The 13,678-nt window shown below is 41.1% G+C and overlaps 1 long non-coding RNA gene across 1 annotated transcript; it reads left to right on the top strand.

The window, feature by feature from the left end:
- Positions 1 to 545: 545 nt before the first annotated feature.
- LOC125939526 (uncharacterized) lies at positions 546 to 13,397 on the top strand. Its single transcript, XR_007463082.1, has 4 exons — positions 546 to 811; positions 1,469 to 1,514; positions 12,673 to 12,712; positions 13,148 to 13,397. It is a non-coding gene; the product is annotated as an uncharacterized LOC125939526 (long non-coding RNA).
- Positions 13,398 to 13,678: the final 281 nt, after the last annotated feature.

Below are 13,678 nucleotides of genomic sequence, written 5' to 3'. Positions count from 1 at the left end.
GAGAGAGGGAGACAGAATCTGAAGCAGGCTCCAGGCTCTGAGATGTCAGCACAGAGTCTGTTGTGGGGCTCAAATCCACGAACCATGAGATCATGACGTGAGCTTGAAGTTGGACACTTAACCGACTGAGCCACCCAGGTGCCCCTCTAGATGTGTTTTCTGATTTTTACAACTACACATGGCAGTCATTATCTGTATTTTGTGGGTGAGGAGATCAAGGCTCAAAGAGGTTAGAAAATGTAGTCTCGACGAGACAGCTTGTATTTAGTAGAGCCAAGATCTGAACACTGCATTGGCAGATTCAAAAGTCTATGTTCTTTTCATAGCATGATACTGACTTACTTGATGGTAATGTGGTTTACTCAAGGTGTTTCTGATTTTAAATAACTGAAGTAAATTTGAATTAGCTTTAACAAAAACAGGCAATTGGCTTTAAGGACCAGGAGTGTCTTGAGGAATTCAAAGATAGGAATGCAAATGGCTTCTGGAAGGAACTGGAACTGAGAAGTGGAAAGCCATCATTCTTTCTCTGACTCTTACGTTACCTCCTCTACTGCATCTCCTTTATTGTGCTTTCTCTGGATTTTTCTGTAGCTCATATAGATGATAGAATATGGCTGTTGCACGGCTTCAACCAAGTGCACAGATTAGCTGTTCCTAAATCCGAATTCCGAATTCCTGGCAGAGAGAATCTGATTGGCTCTGCTGCAGACAGACATCTATTCTGGGTCCAATCAGCTTTAACCAAGGAGGCAGAATTACATCGTCCAGACATGGCTGCCATGGGATTTGAAGGCAACATCCTTTACTGGTAGGAATGTTTAACTCTTGTCTTTTCTCACTCATCTGGTTTGACTACAGCCCATTCTGGGTACTCTAATTATTACATGGAGAAGTGTAAGAGTCCCTCTACTCCAGGTTTGACCCAAGGTTATAGCTCTTTGAAGAGAAAAGAAGTCTATGACAGACTTGGCTGATGTGTTGCCATGTCAATTTTTCCCCCTTTTGAAGTACATCACGTCATTATTGTCCCTCCAGTCTTATACCTTAATTGCCTTTCCACACACACATACACGCGCGCGCGCACAACACAACTCACTCACGCAGGAGTACCATTGCAGTATCTGCTCAGAAGAAATCATCTGCCATCGGAGTTCACCTTTTGCCCTGGGCTACAGTAGCAGCAAACTACTGACTTTCTTTGCCAATATAAAGTGAATAAAACCCTCTCCCAACCTGTTGTCCTTATTATCTCTTTATGATAATGTTGAGAGCCCTTTCCCCTATAGTCGCTACCTATCTAGAAATGGGTCCAGTTACTTTCATTGGGCACAGTGGGAAGAAATTCACCTGGGGCTCTTAGGAAAAAGTGGTCCAGGTCGTTTTTCAACTGAAGGAGCTTCTAAGGAAGGAGGTCAAATAGAATCACCCAGTTATAGACACCTATACTTTCTATATTCTTCTGCAGCTGTGAGGAGAAACTCAAGGGGAAAAATTTATTGTTACATTTTCTGGTAAGTGACCCAAACTAATGAATGCTAAGTGTTCCAGAAGTTTGTTTGTGGGTCAGTTGTTTAGAACTTAGAACTCATTTTACTATGGAAACGATATTATACTTGGTAGTTTACATTTCTAGCCATACCGTAAATGATCATTTGGTCTACAACATAGCTGAAATGCTAATTATTATCTCATAATTTACTTGCTCTTAAAATTGGGTCTGGACTCTTTTGTGTCTAAAGCCTTGACTTCATTAGCTTCCTGAATACTAGTTCTCCTGAACTTCTCTAAAATCCGATATTCTCTGGAATCTTCACTTCCTCTCACTCTAAACGAGGTAGAGAGAAACCATGGAGGCATGCAAGGGATGGCTTGAGGGTGGCTCCACGTATTGAAAGATGCAGGTGTACTAGATGTCACAAAAGGAAGGATAGGAGTAGAGAGTAGAGAGTTTAATGTCCTGAGTGACTCCTCTCAAAAGGATAAGGGAGTCAGGGGAGGAGGACCAGGGAGAGAAGAGTGACTGACTGCCACATTTGATAAATAGGTATTGTTGTGAGTGCCTGTGTGTAAAATATTTATTAACTTTTTCTTTCTTGCATGTACTTGAGTTTTTTTTTTCCCCCTCGAGTAGCCTGCAAAAAATTCATGATGAATTCTACAGCATTCCCCATTTGTTTAGCTGAATCCCTGAACTTAACCTCCCTGGGGTGAGGCATCGTGACTGCACGGAAGCCCTGACAGGTAACAGGAAGGCGGGCACCGGCCTCTGGTTGTTGTGTAATCACAACGTGCCTTCATGGGGATCCTGCATAAGTGTTTTTAGTAGATGATTTCATCTCCTTCTCTGACTTGGACCCAGACAACTTTACATTCTCAGCAAACAGATGGACAACAGGGTTGAAATAGGATCTTGTACTGAAATAGTCTTTGAGTCATACACTTTGTTCACTTTTCCAGGAAACCTGCCTCCTCCTCCTTGCAGGAGGCCAATGCTGACAATTAATGTACTCAGAGTTGTTGGACTCTCTTCCCGATGTATGTTTGGTATCTTTCTTCTTGGTTAAGATGGGGCTTCCACTGAGATAGGATTATTGTCTGGTTTGCTCGGGCAAAACACCTGGCCTTTTGCCCTGAGTAGATATTTAAGAAGTAGAATTAAAATGTTTTATACCAATCTTCTATTTTTGTCTTCCTTACAAAAAAGTTCCTGGTATGAAAACAAGGGGGGTTGATTTCACCTGTAACTTTATTTGGGGAAGCAGGAGCACTGGCAGAGAGTCACTTGACCGGGTTATTAGGCGCTAGTCCATGTGGGGCCAGTACCTGCCTGTTTGACCCCAGGGAAGTCTGTTCAATTTTCAGTGCTCAATTTCCTCATCTATGAAAGGGGGATGATAAAGCCAACTGAAAGGGTACTGTGAGTATTCCGTGGGATGATGTTTGTGAGAGCGTCCGATGCGGTAACATTGCTGTAGTAACAGGTTCTGATTTGTTTTCAGGGGTTGGAACTATCCTTCCTCTATAACCAGTTTATAATGGGCATGCAGTAATTTGCTTAAAGACTTGTTTGTTCTAAACCTGGAGCATTGTACTCAATGCCTTTCACTCAATCCCTGCAGAAAAGGTGTACGTTGTCCACGCCTTTGTCATTTCCGCCTTCATCTGAATTTCTGAATGCAGTATAGAACCAGGCACTGTATAAATCAGGGCATGGTGTAGATCACAACGTCTGCATCCTGCTCATTTGGATCATGTGTTATGTTTTTGGATGAGAGGCCTAAGTTGATGTGATATCAACAGAACATCTTGACCGGTCTGAACTGTTGAACGGAAACAATGAGCATGGAAAGGACAGGCGGCCACTCAAGTTTATCGTGTTCTTTTGAGCTCTGATTTCTGCTTCCCCATCTCCGATTTTTGTAGCTGCAGGTAGGTACCACAACATCCTGTACGAGGATGTGTAAAAATTAAAGGTTGGAAAGATCGGAAGTGTTTTGTTTGTTTTGTTTTTCAGAATTTATGTAACAACAACATAATATGGGTGACTCTGAAAAGTTTTGTCTTCTGTGGGTCAAAGAGGATATGATTCGGGATTGGTGATTTTCCACATAACCACCGAGGAGGAGAACTTCAGCCTTTATGTTTGCAGATTAGGTCATAGGAAAGGAAGCCAAATTGACCGGAGGACCCCTGATCCCAGTAGAATGATCTAGGATCCTTGCACCAAAGTTTCTATCATTTGTCTTGATTTGTTCTCTCTCCCCTTTACACGGGGAGGTGAAGGAGTCTTCCTTCCTCACCCTGTTCCTCGGTCGGCCGCATTACTGTCTCACACAACTGCACTATTTATCTTTATTCATTCCTGCTTCTCAGGGCAGTCATAAGATCACCTTTTTGTCTTTGGAGAAAATCTGAAAGTTTTAACATATTACTAATGAGCCTCATTGTGTTTAAGAAAGCACTGGGTGTGATAACAATCAGGAATAAAGCTAGAGGTGACTTTCTCTGATGATTAACTGCTTTTATTATCCCTTGGAAAGTTTATAAATGAGTAGTTTTAAAGTTTTTTTTTTAATGTTTTTAATTTTTAATGGAATGCCTTGGCTGGAGAAATTTTTTCTGCCATCAGTAGAGCTTATCTGCCATCCATCTCTCTCTTTTCGCTCATGCAGTTCCTTTTGCCCAGCCCCCTCTCTGTTGGCTCCCCACATTTCTGCCCAGGCTCTCCGGGTTCTGCAGGGCGGGGTTCACAAAGCCGCCTTCCGGGATCTGGATGGCACAACACTGGGGCACTGCCCTGCCTGGTATACGTGTCTGACTTTTCCTACACTGCATGTTTTGTTTATTTTTGTGTTCCCAGTACCTAATAAAGATCTCCGTAGACAATAGGAGCTAAATAAAAGTTTGCCGAATGAGTTGCTTCATTCAGGGTAAGAGCATTGTGTGTACTAAGGATGGAAAACCAGGGGAGGCCAGCTCTCCTCATGGGGGAGGAGGCAAGTGGAAATGGAGAGGGTGTGTCCCCGAAAAGTTATACCTCGAGTCACGTTTTGGGGACGGAGGAGCTGTTCATCAGGTGGGAGAGGTGGGGGAAAATGGGCACATGGAGAGCCAGAGGAATTAGTGAATGGGAGATTTGGAGCACCTGGAAATAGTTTTGTGTGGCTGGGACACAGATGCAAAGTGAAAGGGGCAGAAGATGAATCTAAAAAGGTAGGCAGGTTATACGTTCCTTTGAATTTTGTGCCCAATGAAAAAAATCACTTGGGTCATTGGCCAGAATTACTTCTGTGATGCACTAATGCATGGTATAATACCAGCTGGGATTGGATCTCATAAGGTCATTGGATTAGATGAGTTACTACTTAATTAATTTTATGTAACGATGACTTCAAAGTAAATTGGGTAGATATACTGGTCGGTGTTCGAAGTGAAAGTCTGCTGAAATCACAAACAGATCTTAAAAGTTTTAGGGGATTCTACCTGACAAAATATTGGAGTCATAATATAACCCTAAATAGTTTATATCACAAGAAAACTTTATAGCTGAATCAGTATTTTAACAAGGCTTTTCTGATACATCAGCTACTAATCATTTAAAAATGTGATTAAACAGGGAGGGGCACCTGGTGGCTCAGTCGGTTAAGCATCTGACTCTTGATTTTGGCTCAGGTCATGATTTCATGGTTCATGAGCTGGAGCCCCATGTTGGGCTCCATGCTGCCAGTGCAGAGCCTGCTTAGGATTCTCTCTCTCCACACCTACCCCCCACCCCCAATAAATAAATAAACTTAAAAAAGTGTAGGGGCACCTGGGTGGCTCAGTCGGTAGACATCCAAATCTTGGTTTCGGCTCAGGTCACTATCTCACACTTGGTGAGTTCGAGCCCTGCGTTGGGCTCTGCGCTGACAGTGTGAAGCCTGCTTTGGATTCTCTCTTTCTCTGCCTCTCTCTGCCCCTCCCCTGCTCGTGCTCTGTCTCTCTCTCTCTCTCTCTCTCTCTCTCTCTGTCTGTCAAATAAACTCGAAAAAATGTTTAAAAAATGTGATTATGGCAGTGCAAGCTGGTGCAGCCACTCTGGAAAACAGTATGGAGGTTCCTCAAAAAACTAAAAATAGAACTACCCTACGACCCAGCAATTGCACTACTAGGCATTTACCCATGGGATACAGGTGTGCTGTTTTGAAGGGACACATGCACCCCCATGTTTATAGCAGCACTATCGACAATAGCCAAAGTATGCAAAGAGTCCAAATGTCCACTGATGGATGAATGGATAAAGAAGATGTGGTATATATATACAAGGGAGTATTACTCAGCAATCAAAAAGAATGAAATATTGCCATTTGCAACTATGTGGATGGAACTGGAGGGTATTATGCTAAATGAAATTAGAGAAAGACAAAAATCATATGACTTCACTCATATGAGGACTTTAAGAGACAAAACAGATGAACATAAGAGAAGGGAAACAAAAATAATATAAAAACAGAGAGGGGGACAAAACAGAAGAGACTCATAAATATGGAGAACAAACTGAGGGTTACAGGAGGGGTTGTGGGAGGAGGGATGGGCTAAATGGGTAAGTGGCACTAAGGAATCTACTCCTGAAATCATCGTTGCACTATATGCTAACTAATTTGGATGTAAATTTAAAAAAATAAAAAATAAAATTAAAAGCAAAAAAAAAAAAATATGCTACCACCAAAAAAAACATGTGATTAAACTTAGACATTTTTCTATAACGACTACTGTGAAAATACAAAAGATAATAAATAGGGGCACCTGGGTGGCTTAGTCGGTTAAGCATCCGACTTCGGCTCAGGTCATGATCTCATGGTTCATGAGTTTGAGCCCCGTATTGGGCTCTGTGCTGACAGCTCAGAGCCTGGATCCTGCTTCGAATTCTGTGTCTCCCTCTCTCTCTACCCCTCCCCCACTCATGCTCGCTCTCTGTCTCTGTCTCTCTCTCAAAAGTAAACATTAAAAAATTTTAAAAAGATAATATACGCAAAATACTTAGTACAAAGTAGCTTGCCTGGCACACAGTAGGCGCTCAACAGTATAATGTGTTTCTTCCCCCAATGGTGCCAGTCCTCAGGAAGCTTCCACTTTATGAACTTTTGGGAGAAACTGTAAAACAAAAAAAAAAAAAAAACAAAAAAAACAAACCAACACCCTGTCTCCAAGTGTATATTTGTTGAAATATCCGCTAATTCTTTGGTGAGAGCTTGGAATTTCCTTGGTGATTTTAAACAAGATTTCCTCTATTTCGTGTGTTCATTGTATGAGTCTTAGATCACCAGGGCCGATCTGATGCGAGCACAGACATTTCAAAGCCTTGGTGGGACTACCTGTTTTAACAGTTGCTTACATTTAAAAATAGTTCTAGCCCCTTGGCACCTCAGGGTTTCTGTGAATCATGCCGAGCCACCCTTGACATGTACAAATATGTTTTCCTCCTGGATTTGTAGGCGGGCAGCGGGTTTGTCTGGTGTCTCCCAGTGCCTACTTATGCTGGGGAGGAGTTGAGATCCCAGGTTGGAAAACGAAAACTTGAACTAGATGTTTGCTGGGCACCATCCAGGAGCACTGCATGCCTTTGGTTTGTTTTGATTAAATTCCAAAGTGATACAATCATCTGGCTGTTAAAGATAACTAATTGCCTTGTTTTCTACTTAGAGGTGTGATGGTTCCAGATTGGCAAGTTAGGATGGTTTTGCAGTGGGACACTGGGACGTGACCATTGTCACTGGGGTTTAGTCTTTAGGTGAGCAGGGCAGGCTACCAGGGCACATCACCAAGACACATATAAGGGAGCATTTCTTTGGAGATGTGCGATTTTCCAAGCTCCAGTTACTAGAGTACTAAGTGTACTAAGTAATACACTTATTAACCCACTTGGATAAAAACAAATCAAAAGCATACCAAATACAAAAAGTAGAGACTTTTAAGATCACATTCCCTAATTATAATCCAATTAAATTGGAAATTAATAGGGGCGCCTGGGTGACTCAGTCGGTTAAGCGTCTGACTTCGGCTCAGGTCATGATCTCGCGGTTCATGAGTTCGAGCCCCGCATTGGGCTCTGTGCTGAGAGCTCGGAGCCTGGGGCCTGCTTCGGATTCTGTGTCTCCCTCTCTCTCTCTGCCCCTCCTTCGCTCACGCTCTGTCTCTCTCAAAAATAAACCTTAATAAAATTAAATTGGACATTAATAATAAAGATATGATCCCCCCCCCCCCCAAAAATGCCACTTGAAACGAAGAAATACTCTCCTAGATAAACCTTTGATCAAAGAATAAATCAAAGAGAAATTGTACAGGGGTGCCTTGGTGGCTCAGTCAGTTGAGCCTCCAACTTTTGATTTCTGCTCAGGTCATGATCGCATGGTTGTTGGAGAGAACCCTGCATCAGGCTCTATGCTGAGTATGGAATCTGCTTAAGATTCTCTCTCTCCCTCTTTCCTCTGCCCCTCCCTTGCTCATTCTCACTCTCTTTCTCTCTGTCTCTCAAAAATAAAACAAAACTAACAAATGGTGATTCTTTAGAAAGCAATAAAAATTATACTTGTATACTCAATTTTTAAGGTATATTACCCAAAATTTTACTCAAAGGAAAACCTGTAAAACAGTAAATATATATTATTATTCATGAGGAAAAGACTGACAGGGCACCTGGGTGGTTCGGTTGGTTAAGTGACCGACTTGCTTTCAGCTCAGGTCACGATCTCACAGTTCATGAGTTCAAGCCCTGTGTCGGGGTCTGATGGAACTGAGCCTGCTTGAAACTCTCTCTCTCCCTCTTTCTCCGCCCCTTCCCTGCTCTCACATGTGCTCTCTCACTCTCAGATAAACTTAAAAAAAAAAAAACCAACCCTGACAAAACCCCTGGTTCCCTCAAAAAGAAAAAAAAAAGAGGTACTGATAAAGTTAAAAGTGGCATTAATGGAATAGAAAAAAAGCAGAAAGGCTAAATAAGACAAAAAAATTGGAAAAAGTAAAAATATACAAGATTAGGAACAAGGAAACAGACCCAACCACAGTGGCAGGAGAGTCGGAAAGAATTATAAGAAATACACGTGGAAACTGTGCGGAACTCTGTAGAAACAAATTTGAAAATATAGAAGAAATGGACAATGTTGGAAGTAAAACGTAAGTGACCCAAATTGGATCGTGTAGAAAATTCAGCTAGATCACCAGAAGTCTCAGTTTGTGCCTGCTCGGCCTGTCCCACCTGCCATTGGTTCTGGACTTTATTATTTTCACAGTCACTAAAATAAGACGGGGTAGTGGTCCTCGACCTCATGAGAACGGGTTTTCGTATGATCTCTGTAGTGCGTGTGGTGAAGAGTGTTTTTACCTTAACGCATGCTTACGTACAACCCTATGTCCCCCCCGCCCCCACCAAGTTCTCTCCAAATGCAAGTTCACTTACATCTCTCTGTAAAGAGCAGCCTGCAGAGCCCCTGCTAACAAGATGAAACATGCTCCTACATTGGTGGCTAAGGACAACTAACTCATCCCAGTCCTGCTGCTGGCGGGAAAGGTCCTCCAGGCTGCTGGCCCTGCCGGCTATGTGGCCTACTGGTCGGCAACGCCGTGGCCTCCCCTCCCCTCTGCCCCCGTGGCCTACAAGAGCACGAAGCTGCCAGGTTGGGCCTGGGTGTGGTCGGCGTGAAGTGTGGGAAGTCTGAATGTTCTCCGGGTGGTGATTTCGTCATTTTTGTGCAGTGTAACTCGAAAACTCTCTGTTTTGTTGTTTACTAACTTGGAAATTTACTTTGGAAGAATCCCCCGTTGCAGAAAATGAGCTAAAGAAGTGCAAAGTTTAGAGAAAAGTTGAGTATTGGGTTTCTGTTTCTTAAGAGAGATAAGAATGAATGTGTAATTCACACACCTACTGAAGCAACATCCATATCTACTTTAAAAATTTGCAGTTATTACTTTTTAAATTATTTATTTTGAGAGTGAGCAAGTGAGCATGAGCATGGGAGGGGTGGGGGGGAGAGAGAGAGAGAGAGGGAGAGAGAGAGAGAGAGAGAGAGAGAGGGAGAGAGAGAGAGAGAGAGAGAGAGAGAGAGAGAGAGGAGAGAGGAAACCCACACCATCAGCATGGAGCCCTACTCGGGGCTCGAACCCACGAGCTGTGAGATCATGACCCGAGCTGAAACTGAGAGCCAGACGCTCAACCAAGTGAGACACCCAGGTGCCCCAAGTTTGCAATTATTTTAAGAATACTTTGCCCGAAGGTCAAGATTTAACACCTGCAGCCTCAGACCGTGTCCTTAAATTTTATTCCGTGAAGCATGGCTCTTCTAAATTCCAGTCATTTTCAACTTTGGTTGCTTACACATACATGAAAGGTGAAGTCACCGCTGTTGATCTGTTGGCTCTGACAGCAGAAGAGAATTTAACACACCAACTGTGCCAGTTTCATGTAAATGTTACCACATGCTTCACAAAGAAAATCAGTTAATTTTTTTACCTGAATGGTTTCATTATTTTCATATAATTCAGAAAAGCTTTTAGGAAAATCACTCCACGGAAGTTTACAGGTTTAATATTACCGTGAATTCTATTATAAATTTGTTGAAAAAGTTTACCATCAAAAAATGAAATTTAGGGGCGCCTGGGTAGCTCTGTTGGTTAAGCGTCCGACTCCTGATCTTGGCTCAGGTCAGGATCTCACGGTTTGTGGGATCAAGTCCCACATCAGTCTCCACGCTGCTAACGGAGCCTGCTTGGGATTCTCTCTGTCCCTCTCTCTCTGTCCATCCCCTGCTTGTACTCTCTCTCTCTCAAAATAAAGAAATAAACCTTAAAAAATGAAATTTATCTTTTTAACAGCTTTACTGAGGTAAAATTTATAAACCAGAAGTTTTACCTATTTTAAGTGCACAGTTGGAAGATTTTCAGTAAATTTGTACAGTTGTGCATCCATCCCTGCCACTCAGTTTTAGAACGCTTCTGTCACTGTCATCCCTGCAAAAGCTCCTTGGTGCCTCTTTGGAGTCAATCTCCATACTCACGTTTGGCCCCTGGGAGTGCCGATAATGATTTATTTTTCAGCGAGAACACAAATAAGCATGTTAGTGGGGCACAATGTCAGAGTACACACAATGGAATTGCTAGAATGAGAAGTCTGAGGGACAGACATTTGCACATATAATTGCACAGAGAAGTCGTTATCTCTTTTGAACAAACTGCAAGGGAAATAGGAGAAATAGCCAAGTTTTACAAATATTTTTCTTCATACGCTAAGTTGTTGAACCAGAATATTTTTGTGATGAAGCCGAGTATGGGTTTTCTGTCCTTGCAGCCCAATATCGATCAGATTTTACAAATAGTTTGAAGAACTACTTTGTAAATCAGCCCTAATTGATTGTATTGACATTTGTTTTTTTGCAGAGGAGTCCTCTAAATTTGGGTTGTATTTTGTTTGAAATCGTTTGGGTTGTGTTTTGTTTGAAACCAGTTAGAATTTTTTTTTTAAGTTTACTCATTTATTTTTGTGAGAGAGAGAGAGTGAATGAGAACAGGTGAGGGGCAGAGAAAGAGGGACATAGAGAATTCCAAGCAGGCTCCACGCTGTTAGCTCAGAGCTCTACGTGGGTCTTGAACTCAGGAACCGTGAGATCATGACCTGAGCCAAAACCAAGAGCTGGACACTTAACTGGGTGAGCCACTCAGGTGCTCCTAGAGATTTTTAATCAAAGTACCAGTTAATGAAACAAGCAAAATAAATATTCAGGTTTTGAAGTTTTGCAAATTGCAATTATGGGAAAAAAGGTCACAAACAGGAAGGTACTAGAATCTATCCTTACAAGGTAGGAACTGAGCCAAGTCAATGATAAGAAAGTCAAACACAGGATGCAGGATTTAATTTTGAAATTTTGTAGTGGCACTTGGGATATCTAGAATTGTGGATGGAAAGATCCTTTTGATGCAAATACTATTCTTATAGGATATACTTGTGTTGTCCTCAAGAATTCAAAATAGATTGAATTTTAGAAAGTTTGTGTTTTCAGGGTATCTAACTTTGATGGAACAGTAAAAAGAATCGTAAGTGGATACAATTCATCCTGATGAATTTTTTTTTTTTGTATTTCTCAAAGAAAGGTATGACAAAAAATACAGTGTCTTTTAAAATACCGTGGCTTAAATATTTGTATGTCTCAATATAAAAATAAAAATTAAGAATATACTTCATGTAGTAGAGTTTTCTCTGAGCTTACCAGGTATTTGAGCACTGAAGACGAGTTATCTTCTCGATTAAAAATATTATGGTCTACAGAGAGGAATCAATTGAAGGGGTCAATAATTTCAAATATATTAACTATGAAATGTACCTTTAAAGAAGGTTGTAGTAATTTTTTTTTAAATAAATGTTTATTCATTACTGAGAGAGTGTGAGTAGGGGAGGAGCAGAGACAGAGGAAGACAGAGAATCCTAAGCAGGCTTTGCACTGACAGGAGTGAGTCCGACGCAGGGCTTGAACTCATGAACCGTGAGGTCATGACCTGAGCTGAAGTCACTCAGCTGGCTGAGCCACCCAGGTGCCACAAGATTGCAGGAATTTTTATTAAGAAAATAAAAAAAGATTGTATATATGAAAATATAACATCTTTCATAAAAATAGCAATGATGCAGTGTTACTAACAAGCTGATTAAAGAACTTGAATATGCACCAAGACTAATTTTCTTTGCCATATATTTTTTTTTAACGTTATTTATTTTTGAGACAGAGAGAGACAGAGCATGAACAGGGGAGGAGCAGAGAGAGAGGGAGACACAGAATCCGAAACAGGCTCCAGGCTCTGAGCTGTCAGCACAGAGCCTGACGCAGGGCTCGAACTCACGGACCGTGAGATCATGACCTGAGCCGAAGTCGGACGCCTAACCGACCAAGCCACCCAGGCGCCCCTCTTTGCCGTATTTTAAAAATTAAGATAAATTAATATAAAGAAGTTTAAAAATTGTTTTAAATGCTTGTATTCATAAGCATGCTGTTTTATTTGTTTAAGGTTTTATTTCTGAAAACAGTTTTTTGAATGGAACCATTCTGTCAGCCCGCCGATATAATGAAACCGACTGTTTTGTCTATCACTATATATTTTAAAAGTTATATGATGTCAACTATTTATTAGCATCTTCTTTCATTCTTACAGTGTCCTGGCTTGAATGAGAAATTCTGTCTTTAAGAGTCAGGTAATTGCACTGTTAACTTAAACTTTTCCAGATCATAGAAAAAGATGTTATCTCCCCAACTCACTTTGTGAAGCCAGCATACCTGTGATATCAGTATAAGACAATACGATGTGATTAAGAAGGTGTTATTCCAGGTTACAAATTTGGTTCTATTTAAGAAAATCCAGCAGCACTGAATCCACTGTATCAAAAATCTAAAAGACAAGTAGTACGAGCATATTAGCTGTTGATGAGAAATCTGCTAAGTAGAATTCAGTATATTCCTAATGTAACTCTTAAGGAGGTATAGAAGGGAACTGTTAGACATAATAAAGATTATTTGTGTAAAACTAACAACGAACTTGATATTGTGAGATGCTAAAACCAATTAAATAAGGATCTAGTTTTGAATGCCTATGACCAGCATTTTTATTTACATCATCTTTAATGTTGTAGGAAATGCGACAAGACAACAAATTATATTGCTGACATATGTACTGGAATGGAAGAGAGAAAAAAAACACATATTCTTGTTGCCGAGATGACTGTGTCTACACCCCCAAAAGTGAGACCAAATCAGAAACAGAACAGCCACTCTAGTAGGATTAATACGCTACTCAGAGAGATGGCTGGATGAGAGATAAATGTAGAAATTGAAAGCTTTTTTCTAAGTAATGAGTTATACGAAATGGAAAAATCATTCCCTTTAATAAAAACATAAAAATATACATAATATATAAATTTCCCACAGTTCAAAAATAGGATAGCTACAGGGGTCTTTTAAAAATTGCATAAAATGATCATAAAGTTTTATATTGATTATACCCCATTGAAAACTAGGAAGAGTATGAAATATAAGAATATTATTAAGTCATGGGGTGCCTGGGTGGCTCAGTCGGTTGGTTAAGCATCTGACTTTGGCTCAGGCCATGATCTTGTGATCCGTGAGTTCGAGCCCTACATCGAGCTCTGTGCTGACAGCTCAGA

This window comes from Panthera uncia (assembly GCF_023721935.1).
Source record: "Panthera uncia isolate 11264 chromosome B2 unlocalized genomic scaffold, Puncia_PCG_1.0 HiC_scaffold_25, whole genome shotgun sequence".
Taxonomy (NCBI): domain Eukaryota; kingdom Metazoa; phylum Chordata; class Mammalia; order Carnivora; family Felidae; genus Panthera; species Panthera uncia.
Note: the sequence above shows the minus strand (reverse complement) of the source record. Positions and strands in the feature narration are given on the sequence as shown.